Below are 23740 nucleotides of genomic sequence, written 5' to 3'. Positions count from 1 at the left end.
TCCCTTTACTCCAGCTGAGAGGGCGTTACACTCTTTGGACCTGAAAAGGGTTTTAAAGTTCTATCTGGACAGGTCCAAGTCTATTCGACATTCTGATCAATTGTTTATTAACTAAGGATCGATCAGAACTGGTCATGCAGCATCGAAACGTTCCATTTCCAGGTGGATCGTTTCGTGTATCAAACTTGCTTACCAATTGGCACAGAAACCTCTGGGGTGTACTCCTAAAGCGCATTCCACTAGAGGTAGAGCGGCCACGGCGGCTTACCTGCATGATGTGCCCATGTCTGAGATTTGTAAAGCAGTGACCTGGAGGTCTGTCCATACATTTACCAGACATTACTGTCTAGATTCTGACACGAGAGCAGATACCCAGGTGGGCCAGGCCTCCCTGAGGAATCTGTTTAACAGCTGAGTTATTTGGCTGTTATGGCTTGGTTGGGTCATGTACTTCTCATTTACCTGCAGGTGGTTGATGGTCTTGCTATTCTATTCAGTGCTTATGACTATTGAGGAGGATCCCCTGGAAGAGAAGGATAAGTTACTTACCTGTAATCCTAGTTCTCTTCCAGGGGTATCCTCATCAAAGTCATAAGCAACCCACCCGCCTCTCCAGGTATATGAGATTTGGTACTATTTCAATCTTGTGGTTGAGCCCTGTCTTCAGGGTTATGCAAAGAACAACTGACCTAACTGTCACCCCTGAGGCATGATGGGAAGCCTGGGGTTATGGCTGCCTTAAATGCATGGTTCCAGTTTTTTGTTGAAAATGGTTTCATTTTCTATGCTATTGGTTTTGTAATGCAGCCTGAGGGCTAACAATGTCTATTTACAAGCAATTTTCAGGATTTATGAGTGGTCTACTCATTAAAACACAAAGTTCAAAGGGTATTTGACCTAATGTGTTTTTTTTCTTTTGCTTCGTAACTAATTGCAGTGCATGTATATGTGTTTACATTGTTTTAGCCTCAGTTATGGAGCTGCATTGGTGTGAAAAAATAATATATGTACATACATATATGTGGAGCGAGATATATGTGTTTTTACATATATATTTTTATATTGTTTCCAGGGTCCCGCACATGGGCGGGAATATTCAGTGCTTATGGCTTTGATGAGGATACCCCTGGAAGAGAACTAGGATTACAGGTAAGTAACTTATCCTTCCTGGTTGGTGGGTGCGGTCCTTGTGGGTGATTTTGTCGCTGTTGGGGACGCCAGTGGCAATGTCTAAGCCAGAGGTGAGGTTGGTTCAGGTTTAATGGAGGAAGGTGTTGTCTGGAGAGAGGAAGTCAAGGGTGCCCCAGATTTCTGTGACATGTTTGTGGAGAGAGGTTTTGTTGAGGAGGATGGAGCTGAGCAGATCAGGGTGCTGTTGGTCATCAAGGTAACAATGGGAGCTGGAGTGTAGAGGTGTGCGAGGGTGTAGCTGCAATCTTGACTGCAGAAGGGTCATTGGGTGTCCTTCTGTGATGCAAGTTGGTGTGGCACCATTTGTTGAGGACAAGGAGGATGCCTGCTTCGTATGGGTGGAAGGTCAGAGGACCAGGGTCCGTCGCACTGGACAGCTGGAAGGTGGGAAACATGAGAGGGGGAAGTGTATCTGGAGGGTTGTGGGGCTGTGAGGATCACAGGGGCAGGAGCAGCAAAGAAAAAGAAAAATGCAAAGGGACAGAAAAGAATCAGTAAAGTCAGAAAAAAGGCAGCAAAAGGCAGTAGAAACTAAAAACAGAGGGACAGAGGGCAGCCCAGCAGCAGCACAGTTAGGCTCTACCACTAGACCTCCAGGGACTCAAACTCCTGTCCAGAGGGTCAGCAGCAGCAATGGGGGCCGCAACTACCAGACAGAGCTGTGCAAGGGAAGGGTGGAGTCCACTAAAAGGTCAGTGGACTGCACCTTCACTGCACAGCGGTTGCTATTAAATAGTATGCGGGGAGCTGGACAGCTGGGAGACGGGTAATGTGGGAGAGGGAAGAGCCACTAAAGGGGGGTGGGGCTGTGAGAGATCAGGGGGCAGGAGGGGTGAAGAAAAAGAAAAATCCCAAGGGGACAGAAAAGCATCAGTAAAGGCAGAAGAAAATTCAACAAAAGGCAGGAAAAAGCGTAAAAAGAGGGACAGCGGGCAGCCCAGCAACAGAGCAGTGAGGCTCTGCTACTAGACCGCTAGGGACTCAAACTCCTGACCAGAGAGTCGGAAGCAGCTATGGGAGCAGCAGCTACCAGGCAGAGCCCTGCAAGGAAAGGGAGCAAGTCCAATAAAAGGACGTTGAAGTGCACCTTCACTGCACAGCATCCACCATTCAGTAGAGTGTAGGGGGTTAAGCAGCTGGGAGATTATTGCACATAAGACTCAGCAATATAAAGCGCATGCAGATCGGATAGTTGAGTTGCAATCAGCTGTTGATATTGCCCTTCAGGCCCAGAATAGGCCTCAGGATTTACAACTTGCTTTAGAGAACCATCTTGAAAAAGACAAGCAAAATGTAATGGATTTTATTTTATTATGAAGGAAATTAACAAACAGCTCCAGGGCATTTCCGTAACGTGTATATGAAGAGAGTCAGCTGATTAGGACATTGCTTGCGTGGTTGACATAGGTTAAGCGGGATGTTATGGCGCTAAAGAAGCTGGTTATTGGCGAATTGGTGTAAGAAAAGGTGTCACAAACTCTTCCTTAGCATTATTAGACCTTGTATGAAACTAAATATTCACTCCTTTAGACTAGCATATTTCAATATTATCAATCCATCAGGCTGCCTCGGTTAGCACATTCGCAGGGAGAAAATATGACCTTTAATATATCAGCGGCAGCGCTGCAGGAACCTCTGGCCACAATAACTTGTGGGAAAGCATGCAATGACGGGATTCCGGCTGAGTTGTTTTGAACATTTGCAAGTGAGCTTAAACCTTTTTGACAGATTTTTTCATCTTCATTAAAAGAGTGTGGAGGTTCCCTTGTCCTTCAAGGAGTCCACAATTATTTGTTTCTTTTAGAAAGATAAGAATTCCAAGGATGTCAATTTGTATTGAATGGTAATTATAAGCTTGTAATGAAAAATGGGCTATATGTATCATTCCGGTAGCCCAGATATTAATTCATATGGATCAGATGGGTTCGCGGCGAGTCATGTGATACCTGCTAATTATCAGCTGTTTAATTCTTGCCCTGGATTATTTCTCTGCTAACCATATTCAAGCTGCAGTAATAATGGGTGATGCAGAGATAGCATTTGACCTGCTTAATTGAGATTCAATGAGAAGTTCAGCTATCCTGCTCAATTCATGTTAATGCTGCAGAATTTACATCAAGGGGCACCAGCGAAGGTTTGTGCGACCTCCAACCTTGTGGGGGTAATAGATATAAATATAGGGGAACAGGTCAGGGAAGTCCTCTGTCCCCAATTTCATTTGCTTCTTTTATAGAGCCCTTGGCTGTCACAATTTTGGATAATGAGGGGATTGAGGCCCCCGTATCGGGTATGGCAAAATCGAAACATTTTTGCTGATGATATTATCCTATATCTGAAGGATGAAAAGGAGATTGCCCAGATGGTGTTGGATGAATTTGAACAGTTTAAAAGGATTGGGGGTTATAAAATGAATCAGAATAAAATTGAGTTGTTCCTTTTCAATACTTCAGTTAGCAATCTCCCCATTTCTTTCCAGCAGCAGGCCTGCTCCCAAAGCCTGATACGTTATTTGGAGGTCATTGTAATGAATTGGTACTCCCAGCTTTATCAATAGAACAATGTAGTAATGCTGAAGAAAATTAATGGGTTATTGATTAGATGGGTACTCCTTCCCCCTACATTAGTCACATTGGGCCCGATTCACAGAATAAACTTAAGACTCTATCCTAAACTTACTACTATTTTGGTATTCTCAGAATGCACTTACTATTTTTGGTATTCACAGAATGAAGTTACTACTTTTGGTATTCACAGAAGTTAGGATTTTGTCTTAAGTTTGTCTTAAGTCTGTCTTAAGTTTGTCTTAAGACAAACTTAAGACCAAATCCTAACTTCTGTGAATACCAAAAGTAGTAGGTTCATTCTGTGAATGCCAAAAGTAGTAAGTGCATTCTGTGAATACCAAAATAGTAGTAAGTGTAGGATTGAGTCTTAAGTTCATTCTGTGAATCGGGCCCAGAGTATCTCCTATTAAAATGCCTATTTACCTTTGCTTCTTTTGTTTCTGAATGTTCTAAAAAAGTTAATAAGAGTTATTTTATGTAACTGGAACATCTTTTTAGGCATTTTGTCTAAAAACACAAAGCCTCCTAGGGAAAACTAACTTTACTTCAATTAGACACTAGACAGAAAGGGCTTGCGCTACCCCATGTACAGACATTACATTACAGAAGTATAAGTAATATGGCCTGACAATGCCACATACTCAGATAAGATTCTGGAGCACTTGTTGTTTTGTAAGAGTTTGGGCACTTATTGTTAAGGGGTAAATGCATTCCAAGGCAAGAACTGCATGCTTGGCGTGGTAATCACTGTAAACTTTTCTTCCTGTGCCTCCATCAGATTATATTCTTTTTAGAGGAAACATTGCTAGGAATCTGGTCAAGACATCCACCCCACTATACGCTCGCTTTTAAAGTCTTTGCTCAACGGAAATGAAATTTGTACAGATTGTTACATGATCATGGTCTCAGGTAACATGTGATAAGCTTTTTAGAAAGAATTAAACTGTTTACACCATGTAGCCTCTTAGATAAGGACTGGCAGACTATTTTGGACCATAAGGATTTAAGAGTGGCACATTTTAAGAGGATGTCTTTCCTATTTCGGTGGATTGCTTATTATACCTCAGTTGCCCTTAATAGAATGTACCCTGCTGTTGAGGATTGTTGCTTTCAATGTCAGCAACATGGTATGGGGGCCTGGCTTCATATTTTCTATGCTTGCCAAATGTTAGGACGGTTTTGAGAAAAGGTTTTCTCCACTCTTAGTCTAGGTCCCCAGGCTAACATAAAGACGGAAGCTCGTGTGACTCTCTTCTGGTTCTTTGAAAAAAGCCAAGCTTCTAGCATTGGAAAATTGGGACAGTTTATATTGATAACTTTCATTGCTCGCTCACTGATTTTACAGAAGTGGAAAATATCTGGGGTTCCAAAATACCAAGATTGGTTCAATAAAAGGCTTAAAACAAAAAATGTTGCGGAGGCATATGCAAGGCGGGTGGAAGGACCATATGTACAGCCGTAGCATTTTGGGACTTGCAAACTGCGACAAATTGCGAGTCGCAATTTGCGAGTCTCAAAATGCTATGTACAACTATGTCTGAGACACTGTTTACGATTCCTGATGGGGTCACAAATTGCATGACTCTTGAATATTAAAGAGGCAGTAGCTAGCACTTCCAGGGATGGTGGCGGCTGGGGTCAGCAGACCACCAAGTCTAGGACTGCTTTTAAATAAAGCAGTTTCTTTTACAATGCAGAATATTTTCTTTAAAGGAAAATGGGATACATTCAAAAAATAAAAATGAAACTTTTAAGTTTCATTTTTTAAGGGCAGACAGTGGCCCATAGGACCACTGCCTGCCCTAAAAAAATAATTGAGCATGCATTCCCAAAGGGGAAGGGGCCCCCTGGGGACCCCTTCCTGTTTGTGAGTGCCTTACCACCCTTCTGAGAAAGGTGGTAAACTGTGAGTGTTTTCCAACTGCATTTGCGGTCGCAAAACATTCATACATTGGTTTTGGAGTCGCTATTTGTAAGGGACGCCCTTGGAATGCCCCTTCCTAATACCAAGTCACTAACCCTATTTTGTGAGTTGCTAATTGATTAGCGACCCGCAAAATAGGGTTGGTACATGGTCCACACATTTTTTGCGGTCGAAAAAGGGCCTAAAACCCCTTTGCGACCACAAAAAAACAGTCGTACATCTGCCCTTAAAAGAGATTTAATGCTTCATGGCAGTTTTTTGATTTAAGTGGGGCCCTGACCCGGAAGCATTGCGACTGGCGATTTCTTGAAGACAACATTGCAGATGCAGATGATACCCAAATCTCTAAACATGGATAGGAAGGCATGGCATGTCTACTATTACAAGGTACTGTAATTCCTCTACCTATTTATTGAGAAGCAGGGGGAGTAGGGATGCCTTCTTCTAATTACTGGCTCCTATGATTCAACTGGCTTGAGAAGCATGATTTTATGACCATAGCTGCTATTGCACGTGGACTGTGTATAATTGTAATCATTGAATGAATGAAGTAATTGTGTAAGTAGAGAATTAATGAGTCAGAACAGCACTCTATTACTATCATGCATTTGATCGTTGTCATTTTTAATGGATCAACTCTCCTAATCTAAATTTTTATGATTGTCTGTGCACTTTTTTATACTCGTACGAGTGTATGTATATTCGCTTTTTGATAAGTTGCCCTGAAGGGACTTTTTTCTATTTTAATAGGTATCTTATGTTACTTGTATTGTATTAATTTTATATATATATATTGATATGTGATTCTATTCAAACTAAAATAAAAAAATAAAAAGTCCTTATTGAGTGCATGCACAGCCAGTAATCACATTTTACGAGTCACTTGCAGCTCTCATTGTGCCACCACTACAGTGTGAGTGCAAACATGACTATAGGCCTACCATTGTAAACTGGCTGTGTAGTTTTCAAACTGCAAACTCAACTTGTCTAAATATCCCCTTTTGACAGGCTTTAACCTTTATCTTAAATATTAATAAGTCACACTTGAGTAGGCAATATAAGCCCTAGGGCATTTGCTTATGTCTATTTGTCACCCTGAAGCCCTGAAGAACTTCTAGTCGATCGAAACATGAAGCATGTTGTCCAGAAACAAGATTTACCATAAGTGAATGACCACTAAAAGAACTGTTAAAAAAACATAACAGACCATTGTGCACTTCTGTTCTCTTCAACCGCTAGTATGAATTGTGTCTCATGTGAGTCAATTGGAGTCACCTATTTGTATATGGGTATGTAAAAGTAGGGGATGTACACGTGGACGGGCATATGTATGAGCCGGTTTGCGTTGTAGTTGCAACATGCGCAACACAAACCTGAAATGACATTTATGAATCCTTGCAAGGCCACTTATTGAGCCCCTGAGTGGGTCCATAAATCCAGAATAAAGGATTGCCTACTCTGCCCTGGCAAGGCATTCCATGGGCATTGCATGGGTGTTCCCACGTAACTTCCATGGTTTTGGCAATTCCCAGATTTACTAGAACTAGTAAACCTGGGAATATGTCAAAAAGATGCACCATCCCAGGAGCAGCGAATCAAGGAGAAGTATCTTTATTTCTCCTTGTTACTTCCTCATTGTAAGTATGCTGCATTCTGCAGCACACATAGAAAGAGGAATTTGCCTCTCAGGATTGTTTTAGTGCTGGAAGGTGCCCCTTACTGCACAAATAAAATCCTGCATGCAAAACAGTCACCCTTGCACCATGGTACAAGGGTGTCTGCGTAGGCACTAAGCAGCCAAAACGGCACCAGTGCAGTGGAAAAGGAAGGAATGTGCCGTAATGACTTAAATATGGTACATTCCTGCCATTTCCTTGACAAACACTGCAGTGCAGCAAGGTTACTTTCTGTAAGCACTGCGAGCACTGCATGACAATCTCATAAATGTGCCCCTTTATGTTCAACATGGCCTTACAGTGAAAAGTCCTCAAAGGCTATTTCCACTGCCGCATAAGAAAGCATTAACATACAATATTACATTTAATTTTACATCCTGTTGGGAAGCAGTTACCGATTCTAACTTTGAACTTTTTGAAATATTTATTACAAGCCCAATTCACTGTTAAAGTTGGATTTTAATGAATAACCCTGCCTAAATTTCTGGATGCCCATTTGCAAGAGCCCAACTGTCATCTAGCAGCCGAATACCTCCCTTTGTGAGTTCTGAAATTGCTCTCAGAGCTAAGACAAAGACCTTGGATGAGGGGTGGTGGTGTGTTTCTCCCTAAGAATAAAAATCTGAGTTGTGCTCAATAGCATGATTAACTTCAAAGAGGTAGGCTACCATCTCACAGGAAAATTTTAGATAGCATTTGGGCGAGGTCCTTCTTTTGCTCCTCCACCCTAAACAGATAGGCTACTATTCCTGTGGGAGAGTAGCTACCATCAGAACTGACAATTATCCCAAAGCAACAACGGTGGACCGCCTATTCCACACCTCATGCCAGTTCCTATATGTGAGTACGCTGTGCAAACTACCCCTAGACCAGCAGTTGAGTGACGTCACTGTGCTCCAGATCAGAGAATATTGTGACAAACGGGGGTGTACAGCTCAAGAAGTCCAATAGGCCAAGGTCGTTAGAAAAATAACTTCTCTATTCCAAGTTTTTTTTTTAATCATCAGAGATAGACAATCCAGCCAACACGTTTCATTCCCATATAGGAAACATCCTCAGGGAAGAAAAATGTGTCACTTGTAAAGTACACTTTGCAAAAAATGCCGGCAATAATTGTTAATAGCAGTTGTTTTGCAGCAGTTGACTTCTCACAACAAACAATATATTCCTATGTAGGCCTGTATGTAAAAGAATAAGAAACTTCCAACGAATATCTGGAAGATGGATCTAAATGTGGTAAGAGAGCCCCACGAAGAAAGGTCAAAGACCAGGTATAAGCTTTAGTAACCGTCTAAAAAAAATCCAAGGAGTTATGGTAGATGCATCTGTATGACAGAAATCAAACGGCCTCACAGGGAAAAAATCAACTGGAAAAGTAATTTGGAGTGCCTCTATGTTTTTTTAGTATCCAAAAAAGTATATTCCAAGTACTCATATGGTACAGTGTATTGCACTGTGGCCCGTATATATACTAACTAGATATGCGGATTCCTCAGCGTCACAATCGAATCTTTCTGTCTCTTCCGTAATACTCAGAACTGCTACAGAGAAAGGATGCTAATTTCCCAGGCAACACCTCTGGGATGGGGACACTGGGTCTGCAAAAGCGTAGAATGATTTCACCCTTCTGGTTTAGGCACTGGGATTTCTTGCAGAAGGCACACCGGAACTACTACAAAAAAGGGTAGGAATACCACTGAAATCTTTTTCCCTAATAATTAGCAAGGGCCAAGGAGTCACCCCCCCATCGACAGGCTAGTGCCAGGCATAAATGTGACACCCAAAGTACCCTCCTCAGAGCACTACTGTATCTGTGGAAGATAGAAGAAGGACTGCGCCTGCCGCTGAGATCTGCGAGGGTACCTGAAAGACTGTACCTGCTCCGCTTGTACTCAGGACAAAAAAGTGGACTCCAAGGGTCCGTTGGCTGATATCCTCTTATGCTACAGATACACAGCAAGTTGCTAGAAGCCCTGTTCTTGGAGTGTCCAGTTGACCAGTTCCATATGCACCTGTCTTGGCACCTGCTGGTGTCTTCTACTAAAGTGAGTCTTTATTTTTCAGATAATTTCAAAGGGTTAATAAGAGAGAGAATATTGTATTTCTTGAATATTAATTTCTACATTTTTCTCAATCTGGATCCTTAACTCCAACAAGGATAATTAATTTGAAAAATTAACAAGCCCCATTGGAAGGTGCAGTATGTCTCCCTTAGTGCAATGCAGGATTTACTTAACAATCTGATTGGCAGGTAGCAAATAAAAAATATTGTGATGACTAATAACACCTTGGCTGCTAGGCGTTTTCCCCCTCCTGTGCTGGAAATTGCCATTTTGCTGGTGTCATGACGAGCTCAGCTCGTCATCAGCACACGACACCCGTGGGTGATGACGAGCTGAACTCGTCATCAGCATCGAAAGGGTTAAAAGATACCAGGCACTGATGCATGCATCCTTAAAATAGTGAAAGAAGTGGTGTACAATACTTTCAGGGAGAATCCCCTGATCTTACCTGACTGTAACTATGGCAGCCCTCAAAAGCTTGCACAGATAAAGTTGAGTGCCACACTGCTCGGGTTCAACATGTGCTTGGCCTGCAGGCAGTGCACCATCTCCCTTTTGTCTGGACATGCAATAAAGCAGTATGAAGCATAATATTGAAAAAAGAAATTCACTGGAAATGTTTTTTAATGGCAATTTAAAATTTTATACCATATTTTTCAAGGAGCACCTTTAACGTTAAGGAATGTTAGACCTGGCATCCTTGGCGTAGTTTCCACAGAATTTTTACCTTCTGACTTGATAGTTTCTCCAGGTTCTTCTGCCTTAGTGAAGAGAACTCCTAAAAGTTGGGTAGCTCTCTCCACCTTTAGCTGGGGGAGGGTCACATGTTAGACCAGGCATCTTTGGAGTGGTTTCCCCTGACTTTTTGCCTTCTGACCTCCTCTTTTGCTGACTTCATTTTTGCTGGCTGTTAGATTCTGGGCACTTTGCCACAGCTAACCAGTGTAAACGTGCATATGCTCTGTACACAAAAACATGGTAACATTGGCTTATCTACAATTGTCATATTTAATTTACTTGTAAGTCCCTAGTAAAGTGCACTGTATGTGCCCACAGGCTTTAAATTAAATGCTTCTAGTGTGCCTGCAGCACCGATCATGCCAGCCACTTCAGTACCCTTTTAAAAACGACTTAGGCCTGCCCTGCAGAACCAGTATGTGCATTTTAGACTGCCATTTTGACATGACATACTTGCCAGGCCCAAACCTTCCCTTTTATTACATATAGGCTGCCCCAAGATAGGCCCAATGCAGCCCTATGGGCAAAGAGTGTAATGTGTTTAAAAGGTAGGACATGTACGTTTGAGTTTTTAATTTCCTGGTAGTGAGGACCTGCTAAAATACTTTTTCCCTACTGCAGGGCCTATCTCTACTATTGGTTAACATTGAGATTGCCTTAAAACATCTTTTAAGTATAATTTTTAATTGTGAAAAGATAGAAATTTGGAATCTGATGTCACTGGACTCCCAAATTAAAGTAGAGATTTTTAATTGGAAGACTAAAAATAACACTTTTAGGAAGTTGGCATTTTCTTACTTTAGCTATTCTGTGCCTTTGCCTGTCTCTGAATACATGTCAGGGTTGTCTGAAAGTAAGACTTTGTCCATTCCCTCTAGACAGTCACACATAAAGGGAGCCGGGGAGAGACATTTGCATTCTAATGGCCCATCACCAGGCTGAAGGGCCGTCTTTGCAGTCAATTGCACCTGAATAGGGCTGTGCCTGTCCCTACACAAAGAACTGCATACCCAGCTGTGGTGAGACTGGAGCCAGGGCAGGAAAGGCAGAGTCCTTGTGTTCTTCAAATGCCTCTCTGAAGTCTCCCCCATGTCAAAGGCACAACTGGGTATAAGTACTGGACCCCTGCAACCACCAGTTCAGAACTTTCCTGAAACAAAGGACATCCTGCCTTGAGGAAGATCTGCTGTTCTAACGGAAGGACTGCCACTTTGCCAACTGCTTTGCTGTCTTGGCCTGCTGCCTGCTGCTTCTTGCCTGAAAATGAGAAGGACGCGACCTACTCTCTACATCCTTGAACCCAAGTTTCTCCAAGGGCTTGCTGACTTGCCCCATGTTCTCAATGTTTCAGGGCCATCAAAGACTACCTTTAGCTCTGCTTCTGCTGCTGGGCTCTGCCATCTTTGAGTTCTCCCTTTTCTGAGTTGGAAATCCAGTCCTAGGCCTCAGAACTGCAGCTTACAAATCGAGTCAGTGATGACTTTGTGCCGATCTGAACCAACTCAGTGCCCTCCCGCGCAATAGTGATTCAATGACTTCTGTGTGGGTAGACAACAATGCTGGTCTCGCCTGTGAGGTTTAACATCAATGCAGTGCCGATCTGAAAACAGCCCTGCTAGGCTCAACGATAACGCAGCACCTGTATTGTAAGGGTTCGACATCGAAGCAGGACACGACTGCAAGCCTCGACTTTGGCGCATCGACTCAACTGAGTGAGTCTGAACCAACGCAAAGAGTGTCCATTGGAGAAGCTTGCACGTCCAAGGTGATTCATGAGCGTGCACCTAATGGGTCCTGCAGCCAGTCTGCCCTGCATCACAGTTGCCCTGCACTTTGAATGTACCCTGCGCGACCTCAAGTAACCTTTTAGCTCTATTGACTTCTAAGGACTGTCTATGGATTTAATCTTTAAAAATTCATGTCTTGACTTCTACTTATTGGAATTTTGTCATTGTGGTCTTGTTTCACTCAGATAAATATCCTCTGTGACTCTAAACTAGTGTTGAGTCTTTTTGAGATGCGTTCATTGTGTTAATGTAATTAAAGTGTTGCACAAATACTTTACACATTGCCTCTTAAATTAAACCGGACTACTCTGTGCCAAGCTACAAGAGGGTGAACACAGGTTACTTTAGGTTGTGTATCTTATTTACCTTTAAAATATTGTGGTCCCTGCTTGGACAGGGTGCAAACATCTGGCAACTTGAGACCTAATTTCTAACATTGGTGATCAGATGTGAGGTTAGGACATGTGTTTGTGCAGGACCTTACAGTCATTGGTGTACACAACTACCCGCATATAGACCATTTTGAATCAACTGTCTCTGATCCTCATTGGCATTTTTTTCCAACTCTCTTTAATTGCCATTTTTATTTTTTATATTATCCCTGATTGGCATTTTTGCTTTTTCCTAAAATCATGTCTTGGATTGGAGGTTCTTCAGGAATGGAGGTTGAGCTGGCCAAACTTGACAGTTACACTCTGGTCCAACTCAAGGATTTCTGCAATGACTTTGGGATTCCAGTAAAAAACCAGGAAGGTGGAGCTGCAAAAGGCACTGGTACCCTGGTCTGGAGCCCATGCTTCTGTTGCTCGTATTCACTATTTTATACTTATATAGTAACATACTTTGGGTCTCCATATATTTATAAAAAATAGTTCATACATACCTATTATAATTTATCTGGTATAGACATGTATCCCTTATACATATATATAGATAAGTACAGAGTAAATATACCAGCAACCTAAATTACTAGATCATACTTATGTAGTAATTGTATGAGTCTCCCCGACTCCGTACTTATGGATGTGTGCATTATATGTGCGGCGAGGCGCTCTATTAAATAACATTAGATGTAGCAAAACCACCATACACATGATTATCAAAGATGTTCTTGTGTGTACAATCTTCAATTACAATTATGATATCTTCGAAGAACATGGGGTTTCCAGTAATTATCCTTGCTTGCTAGACAGCACCATCAGGAAACACGATCTTTGATAAGCCATCTCGTACCGACCAACAGTGTCCCTTCCACGCATGCGCGGAAGTATAGCGTATTTTACGTGCATACATGTTGTTGGAACATAGTTTTGCGGCTTTTAGTCATGAGGGCTCTAGACATTATCTAGACAGACAATTGTAACTGAGTTTCTCATTTGATCAAGATTACTAGGAACTAGCTCGACTTCAGTCTGTGAGTTAGTCTGAATCGGTGTTTTTTTCAGTAACAAATCAAGTACAGACCTCCCACCCGTGTTACTTAGCTTTCTGCGTGATGCTAGAATTTCTTGTCTTGGGGTGTTGGTTGAGGGCAAAGCCGATTGCTTCTTTGTCCTTGAATTCGTTGCTTTTACCTGTGTATGATCAGAGTCTTCACCGTCCAATGAGCCCTCTCGTTGTTGCCTTTCTGCCTCTTTGCGGAGCACTCTGGCTGCCTTCGCGATCCGTGCTCTGGCCGCGGCAGCTCAGGCACTTTTCGGCGGCATTGCTGCTGTCTTTGGTTTCCTCAGTGTTCTCCTCCTCAGACAAAGCTGCACTCACCAAGCAAAGCTGCACACCGTAAGACCGGAACTCCGCCGCGATGATTGCACCATCTGACACACCCCCTGAAGCGCCGCTGACAGCGTAGGTCTGAATCTCTCCGAGACGCTGTGTGGAGAGGCCGCGGATCCCCAAGCAAACGTGAGTAGGTTTAAATATTGTTCATGATGTTTGCTGACTTTGTAGCATTGTAGCATTGTAGCATTGTACAAGTCCTTATAACATACCGCCTTGCAAGTTAGTATCAAGGAGTCGCAAGCACTCGTAGGAAGAGTGTCAGCTCGTTTAGCGGGGGTCCGACAAGCAGTTTTTCCGTCGGCTCTCCGCGAGTCTGCAACTCGGTAGCTTGATCTTCGATTTCTTTTCTTTTAATCAGCAGAAAAGCCTGTATCATTCAAGAGCCGATTCCGTCCAGGATCAGTTTCGGTCATCTCCGGTCATCGTAGAAAACATCGGAGCTCAGTGAAGTGCTGCAAGTCGGTCTAACGCTTAGACCGCCATCTTGCCCACCGAGATCGCCAGTCCCAGCGATTCTAAATTTAAAAATAAAGAGGTAAAATATCCTATTAGATTCGATATGTCAGGAACAAAGTTTATAAAAATGTCCTTAACAGCTAAATGTCTTACCTGTCCGTCGGTACCTCGTTGCCCACAAGAGCTCGCCCTGGGAGGTACCGACCGGAAGGTAGACTACTGTCTTTATAGCAGCCCCATGATTGTTTGCAGCCGTGTACGGGCTGACTGGGGCCTAATGGAAGGTGGTCTCCGAGAACGCCTGTATTCCAATAGTGCATGCGCCCTAAGGAAGTGCTCCAAACCCGCGCAGGCGCGAGGGGAACACTATTCTTCCATGCACGCGCGGAGTGAGATAACATTAGTCAGTGCACGATGGATTAAATAAAGTAAGATCGGAACACACACCTAGTGGTCTATAACCTGTTCCTCCTAGACCCCTAATCCGCGGTAGTTTTATCGCATTGTGTGAGTTGACAGGTCTGACAATAATACTGGAGGTGTGTTGAGATCACCTGAATTCCATAGGGAGGAAAATGGAAAACAAATGCATTTCTTGGAAACAAGCAGACACACAAAACCAGCTTCACCGGCCGCAAACCTCCACCAACTGTCAGGCAGAATTTCACAGGTAGACCACTTTTGGTTTCATGATATCGACCGACTAATTTTCCACGGTCACCCGGCGAGGAGCCGAAATTATCACACAGTGGCAGACAATGTGAATGAGTATTAAACTCCGACAGAGACCGGTCTCAACTCACATTTTGTGTAAGGACGAATAAATACAGCTGATGCCCATCAGAGCTTTGCAACCCCCCATGGATATCAGCAACAACCATTGAAGCCTCACATGGCCTGGGACTGCCGGCCACCCCCGCCTTATCATGCAAACTACAGTAAACACTTATCAGTCAACAACAGAATTCTTTGGAAGGCAGGGGGTCTCGGGACCCCCCGGCCGTATTTATTAAAATATAAAAACAAAACAAAATTAAATAAAATAGCATTATTTACATAATTATTAAATGCAAAATTCAGACATTAGATTTACAGCGAGTTAGACAGGTATGATGGGCTAACCTTAACAAATGTCTAATACAGCGTGTTTCCTAACCGAATCTAACATCCTACATATCGATTTTGCATACTAATAATTTCTGGTCCTACGGCAAGGTCGTTAACCGGTGTCAGATCCTTTACCCAGCTACGCCCTCACGTCTGAGTGTGCATGCGCGACAATGGCCCGGTTACTCGGGAGAGTTCGTCCCTCTCCTGATTGCCCTTGTACGCTCCGTGAACTCCATTTAACCAAAAGGAAGGCCCTTACACTTGCGCCATTTGCTGACATTATAGTGTATGTGCGGGGTAGCTACCAGCCCGAGGAAAGCGTGACTCCCTCCCCCGCACCCCATGCAAGCGGATATCCTGCCCCTGAAGTTCTAGGAGAGACCATTGGCCCCTCCCCCTGGGTAGCCCCATTCATTAATGGTGCCGCCCCCTAAGGACCTGAAATTGGTGCTCACCGATTATGACCTTACCGCCACAGGCCAGCATAGTTGACCGACTATCTGACACCCTCCCCCCCCCGTGAGCTCCCCAGCTATCCGGTCGGCAGCGGCCCTTGACTTTTCAGTCCTACAATGAGAAAATGTGTTAAGAACCAATTTCAGGTTATGTACAAATGGGGAATTATATCCCAGCACTGTGTGAGAACTGTGTAAATGCCTCCACAAATTGATTGAAAAACAACTAGCTCATCACCCAAATGACCCGTTAAACCAAAAGGTATTCAGTGGGATATAGCATATACTGTGCTAATGCGCAAAACAACTGTTGTAAAAACCTATAATGCAATCTTGGCAAGATCAGAGGGTATGTCTTGACAAGAAGGGACTGTTGCAAAAGAAACAAAAACACCCTATCTTTGCTAAGCAGTGAGTTTAAAATTGCTTTGCACAAATTTATGCTTTTCCCCACATTTTACTTATTCTCAACATTTGTCTGAAACAGAAAACGTCTTTGTAACAAATTATTTACCGCTTAAAACAAAGAGAAACGATCATTGATATCAACAGGCTCAGCACTGGTCTCCCATCCCCCTGCTGCCCGGGCTGACCCTGCTTCGCACTGTCGTTGTCTACCGAGCACTCGATTTTAAAAGTACACTTTGGCCCCACGGGGATCGAACCCCCGACCTTGACGTTAACAGCACCACGCTCGAATCTGCTCGCAGTGCCCCCCCAGCGTTCTATCGGGCTGGATCACTCGCCGCCACACCGACAACGCCGCAACGTACCTTTATGCCTCTCAAACCTCGGCTGGAGGAGAATAACAAGAGGCAGCCTGCTCTCTGTGCCCGCTGTCCCTCGCGACGCTCAAACCGGGAAACTCGGACCAATCCCGATTGCCAGTCCTACTCCCACGCTCGAAGGGGGCCCAGGGTACACGCCGCTCTGAGTCGCAATAATCCTCCCTGCGAACACGACCGACTACCTGAAACAAAACAAAGAGAAAAAATTACAAGCCCCACGGTGGGGCGAGGAGCGAGCCTGGGAAGCGCGGGGCACAAAGAGGACGCTTCCCGTGCTCCCCAGGCTCTTAAACCCCCCCCCTTGCCACGGGTTCCGCCCCCTTGACCAGGAAGCGTAAAACCGTCTCCGGGTCAACGGCGGGACCAATCAGGACGGATGAGGGGGGAGCCGGGCTCAGCCATGTGTGCGAGGGGGCCCCCCTTTCCTATCTGTGTTTTCTGAGGGTTCACAGGCAGTGGCCTGTCGAAAGCCCCACCCCAGCCTCACTGGCCAAATCTCCTCAGAAGCCCTTTCATGGTTTCAGTGTTCATGGCTTCAGGGAGTGTTAGAAATGGGAGTCTCTAGTTGGCAGAGGTAGGTATCTTTGTCCAAATAGGGACCCTTGCTGCTAGTCAGCGTAAGGGAGATACACACTCCGCGTAGCTGGGGGGGGGGGGGGCGGTCCGCCCCAGGCGGCACCTTTTCTGAGGCGGCCGCGGCCGCACCGGCCGGCACTGACTGTCTGGACACAGACTGAGGCCAAGGCGAGGCCCGTTACGGCCGCGGCGGCCTCTGTGACTGTAGGGCGGGCGGCGGCACATTACATATAAATATCATCATCACTTCACGTGTTACCAAATGCCATGATCATCGGAAGAAGTAAACACTAAGCACAGAGAAGTCAAGTTCTTATGGGCATTATAAATAAGTACTTATACTGTAAACTTGCTGTAGGTCGGGTTCGACTTCGAAATTAAATTCAGCATTGTGATGACCGTTGTTGCCCCAATGCCCCCCCTCCTTCCAGCCTCGCTCACACACACACACACACTAGTCCTCCAGGGCCGTCAATCCAGGGGTAGCTTGCGCTGTGCGTGCTAGCGCAGCCAATGATGGCCCTGTAAGGACATTTTTAGCCAGCCCTCGGCGCACCGTACCAGTGTGACGTGTTACGCGCTCAACGCCTGCCCCGCTCCACCTACGCTCGCCCCTCATCACTCGTCGTGTCGAGGAGTTGGAGGAGTGCATCTCTACTGTGGAGACCATTCTACTCTTCTGACTTCTTGCATCTTGCCTGCAGCCTGCATACGGCCAGGGGCAGCGGCACGCACGTAACACCTATAAAATAATTCAGGTGAGGAAAGATTAAGAATAATTAACCCTGATAATGCCATGAACATTTTGTTGGTTAAGTTTGTCACCTTAGCAGCCAAGAATCTCTGCTGCCTGTGGACCCCACCTAGTGGATCCAGCTTAAGGACCCATTGGATCACCCGCCGAGACCCCCATCATAAAGGCGCACATCCACTTTGGCTGTTTGCGCTGTTTAAAATTTTTTAAAGAGGTCATGGTTGATTCGTGTAAGAAGGCTGTCCTTTACAATTTAATTCTTGTTTTAACTGTTTTAACACTTTATTCCCTTTTATCTCTTTCTATGTAATTAGGAAGTGATTGCTATAAATGTTGTGTTTTATAATTGTTGTACAAGCTTTTATGATATTTTTATATTGAAATAAAGCCTATCAATCAATCAATCAGTAGATTTAGAATAACTATCACAAGAGCTTGAATACTCTTGTGATAGTTAAGAGATAGTTAGGGAGAGAACCAATGGCCTGTTAGTTAATTTAGTTTTAGAGAGGGGTGATACAGAAATAATTTTGCAACAACCCCTATATACGAACACTGTGAAGTATGTGATACTTTTCTACTTGTGTATGTACATGTGCTGCCAGTATTGATACCCTGGGATGGTTTGTAATTTGACCTGTTTTTATCCTTCCTCAGTTGTGCATTGTTGGACCATTACTTCGCCGGGTGGCAGTGTGATGCTGAGGCTCAGTGGTGGACTTTCCTGGAAGTTAGTGGAGTGGTGGGGTAGGTGTTTGGTACTCTGAGCTGGGAGTCAGGTGGCAGTGTAACAGGGATAGTGTGGTTGTCAGAGGAGAAGTGGTTGTAATGTGAGGGGGTGATACTGCTTGTGATATGGGATTATGTAGTGGAGTGATGGGGAATCGTAGTTTGGTAGCGACAGATGGTAATGTGGGTCTCTCAGGTGGTATTGCTATGGTATTGGTGATAGCGCTGTGGTGGAATAGAGGATGGTGGTATTGTTATACCAGTTTTACTGCAGTCGGGGTTAGCAGGGCATTTATTTTGCGATGCTGTAATGTGGTTGGATTATATTGTTGGGGAAATGTAGTGCTTGGCTTACTTGTGATTTGCGTTGGGTGGAAGTAAATAGTGTTGTGGTGCTGGAAGGTGCTAACGTGGTAGTGCTGAGTTGGCTGTGTGTTGATTGGGGAGTGTCTAGGGCTGAGGTGGGGTTGCCAGCGTGGTGGTGTGGGAGAGTATTGAGATGATATAGTGGTAAAGTGATGCAGAGATATTTTAAGGCGGTCCAATGGGGCATTAGTGTGTCTTTTGTTTTGTTTTTTTGATCCTTCGGCATCAAGTTCACCCTATATAAAACTTTCTAAATAAATAAATGTAACTTGTATGATCAAGGTAACTGTTAGCAGCAATACTATGTGTCTCTCCTCGGAGACTCGGACATCTTTCAAGTGCTCACCGTCCTTTTTCCCCAGCACCCCCCCCCCAGGGGCGGCAATCTGAGGGGAAGCCCCGGGCGCCACAAGCTCTAGCTACGCCCCTGTTCACCCCCTTGGTAGCTTGACACGAGCAGATAGGCTTATCCCAAACACAATGTGTAAGTGTATGCACCAACACTCACAGTAACACAGTGAAAACACCAGAAATGGACACCACACCAGTTTAGAAAAATAAAATATCTTTATCTAAACTAAACAAGACCAAAACGACAAAAATCCAACATACAAAACCTCAGTAAAATGTCTTTAGAAAGGATGTTGCAAAAATAAACTTGTAGATGATGAAATGCAACACTTTACTCACAAAGTACCTGGGATGCGTAATGCAAAACAAACAAAAGGGTAGCAGAGAAGGCGATGCATTGATTCTTCCTGCGCTCTGGTTCTGATACGACAAGATGGTGCCTCGATGCGTTGCGACGATGCGGTGCGATGCGAGAAAATTTCATCCTTACTGTGATACGACAACATAGAGGCAATGCGTGCACGCCTGAAGACCGTGCTGCAAACTTGTTGGTTTTCTGAGCCATGACAGGCTCTGCGACATGCTTCTCCGGTGATGCAACGACAACCTCGGTAATGGTGACTGGCTTCTCCGGTGTTGCGGTGGCGATCAGCAGCATTGCACTCCCTCAGCGATTCGACAGTCCGGCGACACACTTTTCCAGTGATGCAACAGCACCCTCTGTGTGCCGAAACCCTTCTATGGTGATGCAACGGTAAACAGGGGCAGCTGCAACACGCTTTCTCGATGATGCAACAGCGGCTGCAGTGGTGGTGTCACGCTTCTCTCGTTGCATCACGCTTCCAGCTCCCTTCAGCAAAAAAGCCTCATGCACAGTTACAGCCCCTCCTGGCAGACTGGAACTACCAGCAAGGAAGTTCAGGGAAGCTGGGGGGAAGTCCTTTTGTGCCTGGGACTTCAGAAACAGGAGGCAAGCTCTTCTCAGGCCCTTTGAGACTTTTCTTCAGATGGACACAGCACACAGCAAAGTCCTTCAGTCTTCTCCTCAGTGGAAACAGCAAACTGCAGGCCAACCCCAGACACATAGCAAGGGCAGTATTTCCTCAGTCTGTTCAGCTGATCTTCTTTGGCGCGGATACCTCTTGATCACAAGGTAGTCTTGGAGTCTTTTATATGCCTGTGTTTCCACAACAGGAGGCCGGCTCTTTTCAGGCCTTTGGAGACTTTCTTTTCAGGACACAGCACACAGAAAAGTCCTTGCCAAGCAGGGGGACACAGCACACAGTGTCAGGGTACACTTATTATTATTTTGAACTCTTACCAAATACACTTGCACAGGAGCAGAAGACTAATGTTCCCAAATCCCTCTCCAGGATTCCTCAGAGACCTATATAATCACGTCTCCAATTAACCCCAAAGGGGGAAGGGGGAGTGTATAAAATAATAAAGAACAGAAGAGACTGGTTCTGGATCTTCGGACTTCCAGTTGTTTCTTCCTTCTCCTCTAGATTAGTCTTTACTGAAGAAACCTGGAATACTAATGCACAAACATTTATTAAGCAAACTACTCTACTCTAATACTTGTAATCTTTGTTTATATTTACTTTTATTATCTTCTTAACAAATCCCTAATCCTTCTTGAAGTAGCCACTCTTCTTATTGGTATGTGCAGGCTGTCTTGTGTTGTTCCTGTTATGTCTTTTGACCTTCTAGCTTTATCTGTAACACACTAACAAAGATTAGTTCACCTACTTGAGGGGTCTTTAGTTGTATTATTTATTACTGGGGTTCTGTAACCTACCGCTTTTAATTTAGGTATCTTTCATGCCTTCACTGTATCAAACTTCTTATTTATTCTGCAGATGCTGTTGTTGGAAATTTCTGAAGCTTTAGTCATAGAGTCTTAAACTTCTACAGCAATTTACTAGGTAAGTATAGTTTATCTGAAATGTCACTTTTTACCACAGTCGTATTTTTCACTTAGCTTGTTTTGATGTCTTCTTTCTTCTTATTACTTCCTGAGCTTCGCGTGTTAACTGCACAGGAGCTCTGAAGCAGGAGGAGTCACGAACAGAGGCGTTCCCAAACTTCACTCGCCAAGGGATTTTTCGAGCGCTAGAACAAGGTTCCACGTCGAGGAGTACTAGCGGTAAGGAATTTCTGTAAAACCGCTAACTACAAGTTAATTTTCTCTAAGGTTTTTACGGAGCTAGGAAATATCGCACTGATCGCCGGAATTACCTTAGTGAAGTGCGCACTCGTAAAGGAGAGCGCGTTTCACCAAGATTCCAAACCCGTGCGATTGTCGATGAAAACTAGACTGCTACTTAATGGCGGCCATCTTGGAAGCGCTTTTCCTCCACCAGTAGCTCCAAGTGTGCCCATTTAAAGATTACTTTCCCGATTTCCACCAACGGGTGCTAGACAAGGCATAAACTGAGCTCGCTGAGTGGGTGGTAGACTTGACAGTACCCCCCAACAAAGGAGGCTCCCTACCCCTTGGTTTTGTAGGATATCTTTGGTGGAAAAGTCTCACCAGCCTTGGAGCATGAACATCCGATTCTGGCTCCCAAGACCGCTCCTCAGGACGATAACCTTTCCAGTCTATAAGGTAATATAGTTTTCCTCTAAGCTTTTTAGAATCCAAAAATTCTTTTACTTCAAATTCAACTCCAGATTCTAATTGAATTGGTTTTGGACGTGCTTCTTTCCTCAATTCTGGAGATGCCTTTTTTAACAGAGAGACATGAAAGACTGGATGAATCCTCAACTTGGATGGTAACCTTAACCTATAAGTTAAAGGATTTAACTTTTCCTCAATCAGGTATGGACCAATAAATCTAGGCTGAAATTTCCGATTTACTTTTAACCTAAGATTTTTGGTGCTCAACCACACTTCATTTCCTTTCTCCAAAGTAGGGCCCTCTCTTCTCCTTTTGTCTGCATAGATCTGATATTTTTCTTTGGCCTGTTTCAAGTTTCTGGATGCTTCTTTATGTACTGAACTCAAATGAGACAACATCTTTAATTGTAGGGATGGAGATTTCAATTTGTTGAGCACTTGAGTTTGGGTGTCTACCATAGTTTAAATAAAATGGAGAGTACCCTGTGGCTACACTTTTTGCATTATTATGTGCAAATTCAGTTGCCCATAAATAGTCTGGCCAATCTCTATCCTGTTTTAGCAAGAATAATCTTAAGTATTGCTCTAGCTCTTGGTTCACTCTCTCAGTTTGACCGTCTGTCTCTGGGTGATAGCTGGTGGAATATCTGCCCTCAATTCCTAGACTTTTTACAAACGCTCTCCAATAATAGGACAAGAACTGTGAACCCCGATCTGAGACTATGATCTTTGGAATTCCATGTGATTTCACAACTAGTGTATTGAAATGACTGACTAATTGTTTGGCTGTCGGAACCCCTTGTAGCGCTAAGAAGTGTGTCATTTTCGAAAAGGCGTCCACCGCCACTAAAATTGTATCAAATCCCTGGCAGGAAGGTAAATCAGTAATGAGGTCTAAGGTAATTGTGTGCAATGGGAAAGGGGGTGTAGGCATAGGCTGTAACAAACCTTTGGGGGCTTGCCGTTCCGATTTTCCCTGTGCGCAAATCTCACACGTTTGAACATATTGCTCAATGTCTTTGTTCATTTAAGGCCACCAATACTTTCTTTTCACTAGATCTACTGTCTTATGCTCTCCTTTATGTCCTGCTAAGATATTATCATGACATTCGTAAAGTGCTTGGTTCTGTATTTCTCGCGTGGGTAAGTATAAGGCCCCTTCATGGTAAGGCAATCAGTGGAGAATTTCCCTCCCATCTTCTAGTTGGACCCATTCTTGCATGGCTTCTGGACTTAAGACTTGAGTAATCTGTTCCTTCAAATTCTGCTGAGTGGCAACACAAATTATTTTAGAATCCGGGATGACTGTTTGATCGTTCATTAGACTATTCTCTTCATTTGTTCCAGTTCGAGATAGAGCATCTGCTTTTCCATTTTTACTTCCCAGCCTGTAGGTAATCACAAAATCGTAGTCAGCAAAATACAGGGACCGTCTTAGTTGTCAAGGAGTAAGAGTTCTGGCGGATTTAAAACATTTTAAATTACAATGGTCAGTAAAAACGGTTACCACGTGATTAGCTCCCATAAGGAAGTGTCTCCACTCTTTGAAGGCATCCTTGATGGCAAGTAACTCTTTGTCCGTTATGGTAGAATTTATTTTTGCTGGAGTCAACTTTCTGGATCTGTAAGCAACTGGATGCAATTGGCCTGTTTCTTTATGTCTCTGGAATAGTACTCCTCCTACAGCCATATCTGAGGCATCCGTCTCTACATAAAATGGTTCGGTTGGATCTGCGTGCAACTGAATTGGTGGTGAAGTGAAGTTTGTCTTTAAAGATTTGAAAGCCTTTTCTGTCCACTCGAAGCGCAC

The sequence above is a fragment of the Lissotriton vulgaris genome, chromosome 2_1, assembly GCF_964263255.1.
Source record: "Lissotriton vulgaris chromosome 2_1, aLisVul1.2, whole genome shotgun sequence".
Lineage (NCBI taxonomy): Eukaryota > Metazoa > Chordata > Amphibia > Caudata > Salamandridae > Lissotriton > Lissotriton vulgaris.
The sequence above is the reverse complement of the archived record's forward strand: the minus strand, read 5'-3'. Positions refer to the sequence as shown.